The sequence below is a fragment of the Haplochromis burtoni genome, unplaced genomic scaffold, assembly GCF_018398535.1.
Source record: "Haplochromis burtoni strain Fernald_Lab_line unplaced genomic scaffold, NCSU_Asbu1 Contig_68, whole genome shotgun sequence".
NCBI classification, from domain to species: domain Eukaryota; kingdom Metazoa; phylum Chordata; class Actinopteri; order Cichliformes; family Cichlidae; genus Haplochromis; species Haplochromis burtoni.
In genome coordinates, this window is record NW_024582429.1 from 1,605,210 (window position 1) to 1,620,159 (window position 14,950).

Sequence of the window (14,950 nt, forward strand, 5' to 3'; positions counted from 1 at the left end):
GCATGAAGTAGAAGCATAAAGAGAACAACTGCAAAGGAAATAAAAAGTTTGGGACGTTTTCTGGAACGAAGCTGGAAAGAAAACTGAAGAAATAACATTTAAACCTTTGTGGGAGACAAAAGCTTTTCATTTCTGCCTCTTGGTAAGACAATTAGAGTCCATCTGTGACACTGTAACTGTGCTTATTCATATTATTTATAACGCCGCTGGTTCCTAATTGGAGTCAAAGCACTGACATCAGTTGAAAATCTGTCTGCTTGATTATCTAACGCAACGAAAACAAAGCTCCGTGAGCAAAGAGCCTGGATGATCGCTCCTTCGGACCATTTTTTCATTTTTTCACTGGAAACAAAATCGAACCGATGATGAATCGCTGTCTTCTCTCTCTCTGCGTTTGCCTGGTGCCAAGGCGCTCAGGATTTAGAACCACTACTGGTGTCCATCTGCACACCGGATTTAAAATGTGGCTACGCTGTGACCCGTCTGTTGTCCGAGGCCTCTGGAGACGGAGGGAGAAGAGGACACGGTGCCAGGAAACGCTCGCTCACTCTGACAGGCGAACGTGTACGCTCGTGCGGCTTTTCTCGAGACTAAAGCTCTTTATCGGGAGGTGCGAATCATTCACGCAGCTCGTGAAGAAGAGCGTTCTCCCCGTGTGCTGACGGGAATAAAAACTAATTCTGATCAATGAAATGAAGCGTTTAACGCCATCTTAGCTGAACTGAGGGTGTTTGTCTTTGTGTCATGATCTCATTTCAGATTACATTTTGGGGGATCAAAAAGTGTATTTGCAGACGTGCAGATTAGTGTTATCAGCAGGAACAGTGTGACCTGTGAAAAATGAGGATGTACATGAGAGAATCTGTGTTGTGCACAATTCTGCCTGTTGGTTTAAGGCAGCTTACCGGGCGTCTGTTGCAGCCAAATCCATTTTTATTCACCCTGTGGATTATACGACTGCTTGGCAAGGCCGCCCTCGTGCAACTAAAGCCAGCGGGGACTCGTGCAGGTGGACGTCCTGAATATAGAGCACGGAAAGTAGAGGGGAACTGGCGACGCCTTGCAAATAAAAGCAATTTGTCACCAATGCTTTGCTTTGTTTTTGTCGAAAGGGCAAAGCTTTGGGTGCAAAATCCAGACAGACGGGATTTGAGTGGCGTGAGCTGCCTGTGGAGGGCGCTGGCACACCGGCGATGAGAGCAGCTGACTGGAGAGGTGCTGAGGACACACTTCTCAGTCTCTGCATGTGTGTGTGAAGTCTCGGGGTGGTGCTAACAATTGATGCTCGCCTGCAGAGAAAGTCCTCAAACAGACCCGAGAGCCTGTCACAGCACACGGAGAATAAAGGACGTCGGTAGTCTGTGCACAGCCTGAACGTGAAACATTAAAGGCTTCTTAGATTTCATGTGCTTTTGTGACATTACACTGCAGAGTAATGCACCTTACAGATCTCCAAAGCTCTCACCGCTTTAAATAAAAGTCAAAGAATAAATGCAAGTCTAGCTTTTATATGCGTTACATACGTCACTACTCAAGGTTCACAAAATATTATTTAATTCAGGATCGTTTTCAACAAGGTGGGCGCCCTCTTCTATATGTTTTTAATGGATTAACTAAAGGGGGCGGGGCCTAAAATTACTAGTGTCAGGGAGGTGAAGAAGTGAGCACAGCAAAGGCAGGTTTCACATAAATACACTTTGTTTAACAGGCGATTCATGCAAAGCTTCTCTAGCTGAGTCAAGAGCTGCAGATGGGTCCACTTTAGAGGTAAGATAGCAAAACCAGGCTAGCTGAGGTCGGCTAACCAAACAGAACACTGGAGGTTAAACATGTTCAGGGGAGGTATGGACATCCATTTGAAAAGATGTAAAGTTAATGTACCCACCTGTCTGCCCAGAAATGCAAACACCTGCGTCACACTGCTGTGTGTCTGCTATCAGGACACACGGTGAGCTTAGAAGAGAAAAGCTTTGCTCACACTTTAAGCTGCTTCAGCTCTGTACAGTCAGTGCCAAGCCAAGTTCAGCTGCAGGTAACAGATATGTGAGCGCGTGAACTCGTTTTTCAGACACGCTCCATAAACGTGCAGCAGGAAGTCATTTTCTGCATCCATGTTTGTTTCCTGTTCTTTGGTGGCGAGTGGCCTGAGCAGTGATGTTGACCTGTTTACAGTCACTGCATCATCCATCAGGTGACCGGTCTCAGCTTGGCACGAGCTTCTGGGGAGAACAGACGCTTAACGGCTTGACAGGTTGCGTCCGGGCTCTCTGGGCCCGAGTGAAGCGCCGCTGGCTGCTGGACGGAAACGCCAAACAGCCTCGAGACACCCAGCGGACTTTGGGAGCAGCTCGTCGTGCCGGCTGAGGCTGCAGGAGTCAGGCCACTGGCTGGTGTAAAGAGCACAGGCTCAAAAGTAAATGAGTCTGGGACATCACTGTTAACAGCGCCGTTACAGAAACGTTTTCATTCAGGAGTCTCATAAACAAGTCGAGCTGGTGTCGGTCACAGGTGGGATAAATGTGCGCCCCCTCGTGGGATCCACAGCAGCCGAGTGTGGCCTTTTACCTTCTACCTTACTCTTTGTCCTCACCTCAGACTCATCTGAAAATATCTCCGAGCGCTGCCAGGAAGAAAAGCAGAGGCTCTTTCTAAATGCCACGGTGACGCCCGAGATGACGTTTGGTTTGCCGTTTGTGAGGAAATATTATTTTGGGTCAGCTGTGATTCGCTGCCATATTGTCCGGTGAAGCAGGAAGGCCAGGCCACAGAGAAAGAGCATATGTCTGCCTTTCCCTCTGCTGCTGCCCCGACATGTGTTACTTCCTCCTCGCTCAGCCCACCTGCTCGGCCAAAGCCTTACAGTTTACACGAATGCCAGCCTACAGCAACAGAGTGTGTCCGCCTGAACAGATCAGGCTCATCAAAGAGTTCGCTGAAGTCATTTGAACTGATGCTCTGAAATCAGATCCATTTCTTATGCTTCCAAATCAGAAAATCCGTTGGTTGGTATAAAAGACTGACATAGCATCTGTGCCTGAAGGGCGAAGCCAAAGTGGAAGCACCTTAACCTGCAGGCTTCTGAATAGCCAGCAGATGCACGGCGCTCAGCTCTCCTCGTCTGTGACCTCGGTAAACACTTTCGATTCGGTAAATCATCGTCATTATTAGAGTCAGAAATCACTGTTTGGCCAATGGCAATTCAGAAAATAGCTCAGTTAGAGGTTTAAAAAGGAGACTTCACCAGCCAGTGGGTGGAATATCTGGAAGTTTTATGTATACAAAGCACCAAATCACAGCAACAAGGTGCTTTATACTATAAGGTACAACCTTACAATAATACAGAGACACCCCAACAGTCAGGTGAGCCTCTATGAACAAGCACGGAAAAGGACAGAACCGACGGTTCAGGAAGATGACGAGTGGAAGTGTGAGGCAAAAAAACCTGGAGCGTGGATGATGAGCCACACGCACAGTCAGAGTGTACAAACCTTTAACACGTGCTTTAACAGCGCGTCATCGTCCTACATAAAAACAATGTAGTCATGTAGTTTAAAAAAAATAATAAATCAGGAGCAGTCAAACAAGAAACTTAACACGTGTTTCCTATTCCTGAAAATACTGGAGGCCACCAGGGCTTCCCTCTTAGCAGATGCATGAACAGCATAAATATAAAAATCACAAAACTTGACCTCAAACTAAAAGTCAAGGTCAAACTTGAGATCACCTGTGGTATGAAGGTCAAAATCATCCTGAGTGCTGAGCAATTATTTGCTCAAAACAACAAACAGAAAAGTTCTGACTGTAGATTAAAGAAAGTCTCAGGTTTGTTTTCTGCTTCTTTTGATGGAGAAAAGAGAAACTAAAAATAAACAATAAAAGGTGTACCTGCGTCGGGCAGGTAACACTTCCTGCTCAGCAACAACCCAACACCTCGTTGTTGCTTTACAGTCCCATCTGTTCGCCTTATTGATCAAATATCAATGGAGGAAAGCCTGTGAGCTCTTGATTACAAACTGGGGATTCGTGGATATTTATTATCGTCCGGTGATCGATCGGGGTCGCGGGCTCAGCCTCCAGCATCGTACGCAGAGAAACAAACACTGCCTCGCCGGCACATCTCTCAGTGCCGCCCTGACAGGCTCATAAAATCCGACTGATGTCCTTCTGCCCGAGAAAAAGGATTCATTTTTCCAAGGATTCATCCACAAGGGAAGAAATTAAGATTAATGGCTTGTGCGTGCCACAGCAGTTTGCAATTGCCTTTGTGATGGAGATTGTTTGCAGCTCGGCAATGTAATATATGCAAATGTGACCTGGAAGTGCGTAAACGTGTGTCATCAAAATGATTCTGAGCTCATTCACAGTCAGCTCGGGGCTGAGAAAGTGGGGTGCAGGTTGAGACGCTGAAATATTTAAACACAGGGCAAAGTGCAGCGCAGTTCACAGGTAAGAGTGTTTCTGAGCAGCAATTTCACGTGCAAATCAGCAGGTGCATTTCTCCTCTCTGAACTCTAGGGGGGGCTGGTGTCCTGATCAAATCAGTAACGTGGAGCTAAAACAGCTTCAGGCGGCGTGTTTGTGGTGCGTTCGAGACAAGTATGAGTCACCTGCAGACAGCCTGCGCCGGTCTGTTAAAGTCAAGTTTGTCTCGGTGCCGTTTCATGTCCAGAACACCAGCGTGACCTTTCAAAGATTTCTACTTTGCAGTTCCTGCAGACTCGACACAACAACGCTGAGCCTCTGAGGTCAGAGGAGTGAAACATGTTTGCTGGGAGATGGCCAAGGTCAACCAAGGTCAAAGCTGCAGCTGTATTTTCACATCAGCTGTGGAATCAGGTCAAACGTGCAAAAATCATTTCGTAACAGGAATGATCAATTTCAACATGCTGGCAGACTGCCCACGGGGAGCACCGGGACCTTTCCCAGTGTGGGGGGTCATTTTAGCGTTTTAGTGTGAGCATTACAGCAAGCATCAGGAGGGGAACGTAACTCTCCGAACACGTGCATCAAGCGCTCCTCCCTCCCTCGCCAACAGACTACGCTCTCGCCACAGCGTCCACAGCCTGCAGATGCTCGCCTCGAAGAGACACAGATTCTCACATGCAGCCATCCCCTCAGTTTGCGTCTCTCTCAGCACAGTATCGACCTGCTGCTCTGCAAGCAGGGAGTGAAAACAGATGATAAATCTCAGCTAAATGCTGAAAGTCAGTCAGCGTGTGCGCGGGTTCTCTCCGGACAGCCCCGTCTGAACCCATGCATGTGAGGTTAGCTGGTGATTCTTAGCTGCCTGTGATAGGTTGACCCTGCATTTCACCTTGTGACAGCTGAGACAGGCTCCAACCTCACTGCGACCCTGCGGAAAGAGGATGGATGGATGGAAAATATATCTAACTTTACAAGAGACAAGATTTGTTTGTTGTATATGTGTCTTTCTGGCTGCTGTTGCAACCAAATTTCACCTTGTGGGACAATTAAAGGATTATTCTATTCTATTCTATTCTAAGAGACAAGATATAAAAATCTAAATTATTTCCAAACAACAGCATTGTGAAAAATGCATCGTTCAAAGAAAGATAGGAGGCACGACTTCCAGCTCAAAGACGGACAAAAGTAACCTCAAAGTCATATAAATTTGCAAAACGTGTTAATTTAAATAATAAATAAATTACAAACATATTTCCAAAGGATATTTTTTTATCTTGTTGTTAAACGGACATGAAAAAATGAGGCATATTTAAAGTATACTGAGCGAAACATCACTGTATACCTGGAGAAGCTACTTGTTTCCCACACATCAAACAGGTACGTTAACAGCAAGTATGTTTGGGATTTATTTTAGCACTCTATTTATTTATTTAATTTTCTTAATAAAGTTTGTTTTCTGCTTCTCCCGTCTCAGCCCAATAGCTGGCGTGGCCCAGATCTCGTCCTGCGGTTATTCTGCTCCACTTATGAACCTGAAGGTTACGCTGAAGCATGAAGTGTGCGAAGAACCGGTTCGCTGAGCTGAACAAGGTCCCACTCAGACCAATAACTTGTAAGTGGATTCTCATACACACCCAGTGGTTCGGACATGCCCCACTTCAGGAGGCAGAAAAGAATTTGACTTAAAGATTCACGTCAGCATCAAAGTTACAGGTTAACATCAGGTTCATGCACCAGTGGGACTCACCCCACAGTTTGAGAACCACTGCTACAAGGCATGCTTTACATCCAGAAATGTAGCTAACCTGACATTATTCTGGGATTCGGAGGGTCCAGTTTAACGGTGTGAAAAGTGTGTCTCCATAAAGGAAAAGGTTTCTGTGAGGAAAACCCACACAAAGCCCTGGCTTCATCCAGGGTGAAGCTGTGACAGCAGCAGATTACTGCCTCTGTAATGCCGGGGTGTCCACACACTTTGGCTTTGTTATACATACTGAGCAGGACAAATGTGTTAGTGCTCCCTGGTGGATAAAGCGCATTACAACAACACTGCGTATAAATTACCTCGAACAAATGGAAATTTCTGTACAGTACTACACTACTGTGTGTGTGTGTGTGTGTGTGTGTGTGTGTGTGTGTGTGTGTGTGTGTGTGTGTGTGTGTTCATAGCCCATCTTAGATGGAGTAAAATGAGCCAGGCTCTGATGTGTACTTGAACATTGTACAACATTTATGTTAGAGTATATAAAGACTGTAAATGTGCACACACTGCCATCGATGCGTTCTCTGCGTGCACTGATAAAAAGCTTATAGTTTAAGGGATGAGCACATTCCTGATGGGAAGGAAACGGTGGGCAGTGACTCCGCCTGTCCCAGAGAATATTTCAAGGGCAAACCTGTTGATGCGATCTGCGGCAGGAGGCAAGACGGGGAGCGAGCGAGCGGGTGGGAAGGCAAAAAATAAAAATGAATGAGTTGACAAACGAATGGGTCCCAGGGAAGCGTGAGGAGAGATGATGCATTAATCTGTGGTGGTTGAAAAAGGGGGGATGTTGTAGAGTTGTAGGGCAGCCAGTACTCAAAGAGCAGAGGGAGGGAAATAAACGGGAGGGGTGGAGGGAAGGGAAGAGAGAGACGGGAGGGAGAGCGAGAGGATAAATCCTTACTACATAATGATTAGAGCTCACAAGCCCTTCCTGTGACATGGAGTGTAGGAGTCAGGATTACAGCCGGCCAGAGAAGCCAGAGTGAAAGCTCTGCTGATGGGCGAAGGAGGGGCACAGGTAGGAACAGCCCAAAAAACAACAAGGCATACAGGACAACAAGTGCAGCCAACTGAAGGCTAGAGCAAGCAAGGTGTGCTTGGAGAAAGGTCACGAGGAAGATCCAAGAATTTCCAAACTCCAGCAGTTTGCATCTGCACCTCTGTTCCGGCCATCTGTCGCCGGCCGCCGACGGCCTCGTCCCGGGCAGCTGGATCATTTCTCAGAGCCTTATTTTGATGGAGTGGCAGTAAAAGTACCGCTCGCACCAGAGGAGGACGAAGGAGGGAGTCTGGGAAATGAAGAGAAGGGTCACCCTGCAGGACCTGCGATAGATGGGGACACACGATGCGGACAGGTGTCAGAGACGGAGAAGATCTGCGTCTTCACGAACCGGGCAGTGACGATCAAGGACGCGGGTGACGAGCTGAAGGTTGAGGATTTCTTTTGGCGCAAGTTTCTGGCAGCTTTGTTAGTTTTTTCTTTTTCCCAGAGACTCACTTTCCAGCCAAGAGAGGAATTATCTTTCCCCCAGAGGTGCGCGGCTGGTGAAGACTTTAAAAAGGCTACTGCTTCACACACTCGCGGGTTTCTCCTAAATTCCTCCTCAGTTTCTCCTCCTGGGACACATTACCTGAAAACAGTCTTCAGAGGTGTCCCTGTCAACAAGTTGGAAAACTAAACCAAAAGCGCATCCGTGGACGGCTGAGATTATATCAACTTGCTTTGCTTCTCCTTTTCCTCCTCTGGCACCTGTTCACCTTGATCTCCCTCCGTCACTCCATCTATCCTCCTCCTGCTCCTCTTCTCCCCCCCCCCCTCCCTTTTACCAGCGAGTGATAATGTGACCTTCTGCCAAAGTGCTGGAAACCATGCCACCGTCGCAGCGGGCTCCTCTGTTGCTGCTACTGAAATAGACTCAAACAAGTGCAGGGAGAGGAAGAGCGAAAGGGGGAGGGAGATACGAAGGAGGGAGGAGGAGGAGAAGACGAGGGCCAAAGGGGAGAGAAAGGAGAGGAGGAGAAGGAGGGGGAAAAAAGAAAACTGGGAACAGGACGGCTGAAGCTGCACACACGGCATGAGTGGTGACGAGCCAGGGCTGGATGTGGATTGCCAACACAGGTAAGATCACCTTCATCGATCGCATTATTTAAGCACCGGCGTGCTCCGACCAGCTTGCAGTTACTCCTGGTTAAGTATGGAAATGCTTTCTGCTTCTTTGGAGTAGTTTTGTTTGTAGTTTTGTTGAGCAGAGTTTCCTCCTGCTGCTTTCTGCTTTGGGTCAATAGCAGAATTATCAGAGCGCAGAGGGGATCAGATCAGAGGGGGTACTCGACAGCATCCTTGTCAGAGGGATCAGACGACACGCTGCGCGGGGCTTTTTCCGCCTCTTGTAGGTGGCAGTAACTGTTGCTTTAACTCACCGAGCTGCTGGGAGGGGGGGATTAAGCAGAGTGGATCGATGCGTCATTGTAAACAGTTAGAGCAGCTGAGAGGGCCTTTTGATACATGCCCGCCGGACTTGAGATACCACTGCTGCAGGGGAAATTGAACTGCCACTGAAGAGTGACTTCACAGGATGTGAGAAAATGTGTGCTTGCTCCAATTACCGAAGGATTCGTTCTACCGTTTTGGCTCCAGGAGGACGCGGCGCCTTCGAATCAAATCTTGTGGCTCGAAATTAGAGATTTATTCAGAAGTTAGCCAAGAAAATTTGTCCCACTCAGACCAATAAATACAAGGAAAACAATGCTGCTGATAAAACAAACATGGAACAAACTATATTTTATCTGACATGTGCCCCAGGATCACTAACACCATCAGCTCCACAATGTAATAGTGTCAAGACGCATGTCTGCAGCAGGAACTCAACACACAGGCAGGAATCCATCCGGAACAAACGGCCACATTATCCATCCCTGAGTGAATAACTGACGGACGTCTCTTTATCTCAGAGTAACAGATTCTTCTGTCACAGGCCTTAAACACGACTCAAGTCGTTTTAATTTAATGCGTGGACAGAAAGTGAATATGAAAAAGGGGCTTTAACGATGAAGAGGTCAGAGGAAGGGAGGCAGTTTAAATGAGAGGCGACGGTGAGGGGGGGAATCCGCGGGGACGTTCTGCCGAGCTGGACACGACTTCTTTGAGAGCCGAGGCTGCTGCTGTCCGGACACCACAGCCACGAAGGATGGCTGGTGACACAGACTGACTTTAATCTGTTTTTAAGGCTCACCCAGGTTATTAAACGCCTACAGAAACCTGTCGAACAGTGTTTCCTGTACAGGGGCCAGACTCAGACTACAGCATGTTTGTCTGTGTCAGAAAATGTGTTTGTGTGACCGAGACACTTTCACTGCATGCGTGATGCGATCGGGATTTACAAAAGAAACACTACGCTGAATTAGATAAGAAAACAGAGGACGAGGTCACATAAACTCAACGGCAAAGGTTTTAATGAGCTTATAGATCACGGGAACAAAAGCCTGTTTTTTCCATAGACTTCTACACAATCCAAGCCTGAGGAGACGCCCTCTGCTGGCTGCCACAAGGAATGCACATTTAAGCCACTTCCCCACTGGCTTCACTTTTCAAACCTGGAAATGATGCCTGTCGTTTAAATGCACACACAGCCACACACGTCCAGACCAGAAAATATACTCATTTAAGAATTCTGGCTTCTAAAATTAACCAGTTTAATAGGGATTAGATAAGAAGTGGGCATAATTTCCACTTTGGCACGCAGTTACTTTGGTTTGAGATCCATTAGGAAGAAAATGAGTCTGCTTTATGTCCCTTTTCATAGTTTGCAGATGTCCTCTTATTTATCAGGCTCTAAATTTGGGTCTTATGTGTCCTCGTGGGCTTTTGTGCAATTAAAGAGTTTTCATTTACACCGCCTATAGAAGTAAACGCTCCAAGAATTCATTTATTTTGAATCAAACCTAAGATTCATGCGATGTTGAAGTGAGGATGAAACTTCTTCGGTTAATCGTGGTTATTTGTTGTAAAATCGCAGGTCCACAGGTGGAGGTAAAAGTCTGTTTTTCCTGCAGTGAGAGCAGAGTGGGAGCGGGGGGTGGTGAGAGTGTGTGACAGTGCAGCAGCAGTTAGGCAGGTGAAAAATGGCTGTTCATTATGTTATACCAACCATATCCCAGTTTCAGTAATTGGGTGCGTGTATGTGAGTCCAGTACAGACAGCCTGTACGTACATGCGCACCAGAAACCAACCGGAGGATCCTCAGCCCATCGCACAACATGATGCAATCTCACTACATCACACACACACCTGCCCTTCAACACACGTGAGGACCTTGCCTAACTCAATAAATGGTTACGAGGGGTTTTTACTATGATCGTCCCTCTGCCGGCTGCACCAAAAACACGCTCAGCAGCAAATATGTCTGACTTATTAAACACTATCAGTTACAGGTTGTCAGGGAGGATCAGCCTTCATGTTAGCAGACACTGAACGAACCTTACAGCAGCACCGAGCAGCTGTAATGACTTCAAACATTACAGGGAAGGTTCTTATATGAATCTGTGGTCATGTAAGGCACACAGTCAGACAAGAGGGTGACAGCTGGTAATATCATTTTTAATTGTGAATCATGCAAAGCTTTTCTAAAGAGTCTAAGACTGAAATGCAAAGTTCATTTCTACTGTTGCGAAGTGTTTGCGGGCAAATTGGCGTCTTCCAAGCAAACTACTGACCCCCACAGCAACATAGCAGCAACCAAAGAAAGATGCTGGAGTCAGAAACCAGTTGTGGAATCCACATGTTTTCCAGGGGTTATCATGGGGATGAACCCTGCAGAAAGCAGCTGTTGACCCCATGAGGCCTGTGTGAATGAGGCTTTAGCAGCCGAGTAAGGAGAGGCCTGGCCAGCAGCACTTAAGTATGTGAAGCAGTTGATTATCAGCTGATAAAACATCAACCAGTGAGTGAAGAAATCTCTTCCCCTGTGCTGATGCTGTGCCTGGACCAGCCTGAGTATGGTAATTAAAATGGATGCAGCATTGTTGCTCTTTTTATAATTGAAACAATATTAAAAGCAACGAACGCCGTCATCCTTCGCAGCGCTGGATCTCAGTGAGCGCAGAGACTGACAGCGAGAAAAGCAACAGCAGCTACACAAACACCAGTTTAACAACCATTCCTGTAGCCTTGAGTTACTGAGCTCTTCAACTGCAGAGCTAAATTATATCGTCACGCAAGCCTCGCATGCTTGCAGCCTGCAGCCTGCGGGCAGACTGACAAACAACCTCCGGGTTGGTATCACACAGACACGGGCTGATTTGTCAGCTGTCCGGATCTCCCATCTCACGCTCGGAGCCGATCTGCTTAATCAAATGTTAAAGACACAAAACCTCACCCATCTTCACGTCTCTGCAAAGCGAGAGGCGAGGGAGGGGAGGAAGACGGGAAGAGGAGAATGATGATTGAGAGAGCAGACCCCCCAAAAAAAAGAAAAAGAAGAAGACATAAAACAGAAACGCCAGTCGGTTCGCCCGCACGGGGAACGGGTTGAAATGGAAACTGCTCTGATTGACGGCCGGTTACAAGCATCCCAGACAGTAAAACATTTACTGCAGAGGAGGGAAGGAGGTTACAGGATATCAGATCAATCTATCCAAGGTCATCAGAGACGAGGGTAGATTTAACTCGGGCATCATCCCTAAACCCTTCTCTCGACAATCTCTAAAACCCGTACGGGTCACCGTTAAACGTTCAAACGCAGATCTGTGCTGCGACGCCGAGCGAGAAGAAGTTCTCAGGGCGCTGTCATACTGCACAGCCTGCGTGGTGAAACCTCAAACTCCGGGCAGAATGAGGCTTGCAGGCTATGCTGCTCTCCTCTCGAGTTTATGGCTGCACTCACGGGCACAACAGAGACTCGGGGCCCATTTATATTCATGGCGCAGCGCCGCTTGCACCTCGTCTAACGTCCTGTCCCTGTTGAGAAGGAAAACTGACACGCCGTGGGGTTGGGAGGGCGGTGGTGGGGGGGCTTTCTTTGCCTCTCCTTTCCTTGTCATTCTTCTGCCTCTTGTGGATCCTGACACCAACCTGAGTGTTTGTGCATGTGTGACGCGTGTGGGTGCATGTGCGCTGTGTAGTACGGGAAATTGATTAAGCTAATCGCTTTCTATTCACAGCTGCGTGTGTCCCGCTTAATTTTTCACAATTATCCCTGAGCGGGTGACGCGGTGGGAGGGCGTCTCGATGAGGGATGATGACAGCGATAACCTTAGAAGGAGGGCCTGGAAAGCGAGGGAGGCCGGTGAGACGGCGTCCAAGCAGAAAGCTGCATTTAAAGAAATCGGGCTGAAGCGTTTCCACTGCCGTCTAACAAAAAGTGACGCGCAGCGTCCTGGTGCTTCGGCAGCTTGTGATGACGACGTGGTTGGGGCTTTGCCACGTGTCTCCTCCTCCTCTGTCCTTCTTGTCACTCTCAGCGTCACCTAACAAAGTCAAACTGCTCGACAGAGCAAAAAAGGCACAACTCGTGACTTCCTGAGAGATAAAGAATTGTTTTTTACTTTTCTGGAGGCTGTTTATTGTTGCAAAAATCAATACGCCATCTCCGGAGAAAACCATAAAAGCCAGAGTTGTTTATGACATGCCCCGATTGCTTTCCATGGAGTGGTTTTACATGTTTGAGCTGCGATTAGAGGCACTGAGGCTGTACCTCTCACTACCTTTTCACAGATTCTGACAAATCGAAAGCTCGTGCAGTCATCCAGACAGCAAAAGAAAGCCTCCATCTCTTTGTCGGCTTCCTTTGACATTAAATTTCTCCCACGTATCCTTTCAATAACCAATTAATAACACTTAGTGTCCTGCAGAGTGTTTTTGCAAAGCTCCAGCTCATTCTGTTTTTTTGTGGATACTTGGTAAACATGACAGATGTTTTTCTTTGGAGTCCGAACCCGAGCAGAAAGTCAACACTGATGTGCTGAACGCAGCTCAGACTGGGTGATGATGCAGATGTGCGTCTGCTGGATGTGTTGAACTTTCACAGCATGCGACACGTGGAGACATCGAGGGCCAAACAAGTGTTTTTGTTATGTCCTGGTAGCTGATCCGAACCAGCAGGTCGAGTACATCCTCTGCTGGGCAGGGTTCGGTTTATGTCTGTGAGCTGTTACAACTGCCCAAAAAAATGCAAATGTTCTATTATTATTCTAATATTTCTACCATCTATGCAGTGTTTTTGCTCTAGTGACCTTCAAGTCATCTCGAACCAAAACAAACACGGTGAAGACAGATGACACTTTCCTAATTTAACGTGACCCTGTGATGCAGCTGGATTCTTACAAGCATGCTATCCAGTCGTTATGTGATGACGTGACGAATCCTACTTCCGGGCCTAAAGTAGTCTGCGTTTAATATGGCTTTTGTATTTTCTTCTATTTGATCTCAAAAAGCTCCTAAAACAGTCAGTGATCCCTGTTGACCTCCCTCGGCTTTTATTACCGACTAATCATTTATTTAAGCTCAGTTTTTAAAACCTTAGGATGTAACTACAGCCCAGCCCATGCAGCAGTATATGAATGACTAACCTCGTATTGTGGATGGATTATCTCAGTTGTTCTCCTGGCTGAAGTTTGGTCCTTTTACAGCATCCTGCCATGCGATTACATTTGTTCCTGACCACCGAGAACACTCACGTTAACTTTTATCGAGTGGAAAAAAAGTTAGCTTGTTTATATTATGCTAACATAGCTGTGTCGCTAGCGGTCACGTAGCACATCATTATATACCAGCTAGCCCAACTTCAGTAACCCTACAAACGTCACTGCTGTTTAGTTTTCTGTCTTCATTTATGTTGGAAGTGATAGACAGAGCTGTACGATTTTAATTTGTTTCCAAAACCCCGCAGTCAGGACATGCTATATTGTATTTAGATAGAAGCTAGCGAGCTAACTCCTGCTAACTTCTAACTCCGTTAAATGTCATAAATTCCGTTTTCATGGATGCCTGGATGTTAAACTCAATTGTTACACCTGGTAGAGCAGAACGCTGATCATTTTATTAAAGATGAAAGACTTTAGACAGTTTTTCAACTCTCAGTAATGCCACAGTGATCGTTTGATATATGGACCTGCAGCGGAGTTTAGGCCCAGACACGGCTAGTGACGTCAGACTGAACAACGGATAAGTAATGCTATTCCTGCACCAGCAGCACAGACATGGTGCAAAGGCTGACTCTTAACAAATGGCGAACAAGCCTCGTCTGTATCCTCATTTATGGTTTACATGTAAATACAACAATGACATGAAGTCCTTGAACCATGTTTAAGTTGTATTAGCTCACCCAAATGACTGAAAATCTGTTTGCTTGAAGTAAAACCCACGTATGCATTTAATGACTGAGCTCTGAATCCAGGGAGAAAAAACTAAACCAGTTTGCTGTCCAAGAATCAGCATCTGTGTGAAAGCCTTTGACAGATCCTGAAGATTATCCCCGAAACCAGCACAATGTTTCTATACGGCGATGTTGCTGAAGAGTTTTTCAAATATAATATTTCAATTCTATCTTTAGTACAAAGTAAATTGCTTTAAAATTGGTATTTCAAAGCCTCCGCACACAAAAATCAATACGGTCTTGCCAGCTTTATGCCTCTGTGGGTGTGTGATTTGGAAGAACTGACTTATGTTGCGTTTATCTTGCACATTCCTGCTTTACACACAAAATAGGAAAGGAGATAAAGACTGCACAGGCCACACACACACACACACAGATTAAAAACAAA

General features: G+C 46.6%; 1 protein-coding gene across 1 annotated transcript in view; it reads left to right on the forward strand.

Moving 5' to 3' along the window:
• The first annotated feature begins 7,069 nt into the window (after positions 1–7,069).
• The window catches only part of grin2ca (glutamate receptor, ionotropic, N-methyl D-aspartate 2Ca), a 77,200-nt gene continuing 69,319 nt past the window's right edge, over positions 7,070–14,950 (forward strand). The window contains exon 1 of the mRNA XM_005924164.3: positions 7,070–8,309. The gene's annotated coding sequence lies outside the window, so the exon portion shown is untranslated. The remainder of the gene's footprint in view (positions 8,310–14,950) is intronic.